The sequence below is a fragment of the Carlito syrichta genome, unplaced genomic scaffold, assembly GCF_000164805.1.
Source record: "Carlito syrichta isolate Samal-C Ts95f unplaced genomic scaffold, Tarsius_syrichta-2.0.1 Scaffold52392, whole genome shotgun sequence".
NCBI classification, from domain to species: Eukaryota; Metazoa; Chordata; class Mammalia; order Primates; family Tarsiidae; genus Carlito; species Carlito syrichta.
In genome coordinates this window covers 1,003-2,897 of record NW_006996488.1, presented here as the reverse complement: position 1 = coordinate 2,897, position 1,895 = coordinate 1,003, and positions in this window count along the sequence as shown.

Below are 1,895 nucleotides of genomic sequence, written 5' to 3'. Positions count from 1 at the left end.
GTGCTTCTGAGATACTGAGGGATATGTGTGTTGGGGAAGGAAGATAATTTTTTTTTTTTTTAGAGATGAGGATCTCACTATATTGCCCAGGCTGGTCTCAAACTCCTAGTCTCTAGAGATCCTCCCGCCTTGGCCTCCCAAAGTGCTGGGATTACAGTGTGAGCCACTGCGCCTACCCGGAAGAGAATCTCCTTGGCTCTTCCCCCCCTCTTACTGAAACAGGATGGCTTATGGAAGTCTGGGTCTTGAGTGTGCCCACTGTGTGGGCTCACTTTCCTTTCTGAATTCAACATATTTGGATGTCTGCTGGGTGTCATTCCTGTACTAGGCACAGTGTGAGTGACAGAGGTGAAAGAGATGAGTCTTTGCCCTGCGTTGTTCACTGTCTTGTGCTGAGAGAGACAGGCATTCGGAGTATAAATCAGGCTGAAAGCATGTTGGGAACATGCTGTGACACAGTGCTGTGGGCACAATGACTGAGGACGGGATTGGCCCTCGGCTCTGGGCGGGAGGCGTGTGTGCTTGTAAGAGGTGGGGATGGGAGATTTCTTCTCACCTGCTGAATCGTATTGCCTCCATGGAGTGGCTGTCGGAAGAGGGGACCCCATATGTCATACGTGTCCAAGAATCTCTCAGCCCCAGTGGCAAGAGGCTTGGAAACAGGACTGGGGGGAGCTGGGGGCAGGACTCAGGCAGAAGCCAAGGATGGGCGTGGCTCTATGGGAAGAGAGCTCCCTCATTCTGTTTACTTTTGGGTTGGAAAATGGCAGCAGATTGTGTCAGGGAGTGGCCAAGTACTAGATGGAAAAAGATTGGAAATGGCTGGGTGCAGTGGCACATGCCTGTAATCCTGGCACTCTGGGAGGCCAAGGCAGGGAGGATTGGTTGAGCTCAGGAGTTCAAGATTAGCCTGAGCAAAATAAAAAAAAATTTGCCAGGCGTGGTGGTACACACCTGTAGTCCCAGCTACTTGGGAGGTTGAGGCAGAAGGATCACCTGAGCCCAGGAGGCCAAGGCTGCATGATCGTGCATGGGCATCAAGGACTTTGACTCAAAAAAAGGGGGGGTCTGGAAATGGAGCTGCTTATAGCTAAAGCAGAGAAGCTAGTGGTGGACCAAGTCTTAATGCTTTGAATCATCTTGTTAAGGAGGATACAGGGCAGTTGTTTTCTATTTTTTCCTAATGGCCCAAAGAAGTAAAGAACATGAGCCATTGAGGTTAGACACATGGATGAACTTCCCAGGTACGACCATCACGTGATACAGAAATAAATTTGGGGGAAGATGAATTGCTTTCTTCTTCATAGGTCTTAGTGCCAGCCTGGCCTGAGCCCAGGCTTACAGTCAAAGTTGAATTGCAACGTATTTGGGGACGCTTTCTCTCCCATTTTCTCTGCCTTCTCGTTTTGGCCCTCACTCTTTCAAAAACAAAGCAGAAAGAACAGCACAGTAGAATTTTCTTGTACCTCTTCTTGCCCATTGTTCTGCTCCCACATCCCGCTCAAGGACCCTCGGCCTGATGTCAGCCTCTGGGCTTGGCTTGCAGAGGGGATGGCCGAGAGCCCAGAACAGTCCTCCACGGTGGCCGTGCCAAGCCAGGTTGCGTTTCCATTTTCATTAATTGAAGCCACTTGACCCTGATCATTTCAGGCCAGCAATTTCCTGTCTGCTGGTCAGGGAGTGTGTGGAGGACACGTCTCTGCAGGTCATTCTGCCTTCCTTCTACCCAGATGGTGCTAACGCCTCATTCTGGCCGTGAAAAAGGGTCTCCCATGGCAGTCGAGGAGGGGTCAGCCCAGCCTCACACTGACGCTTGGGATCTCACACTTTGTCTTCTTAGGAAGGCCTTCCTGCTGTCTACCCTCTAGCCCACCTGTTGTAATTCTGGCTCAGTT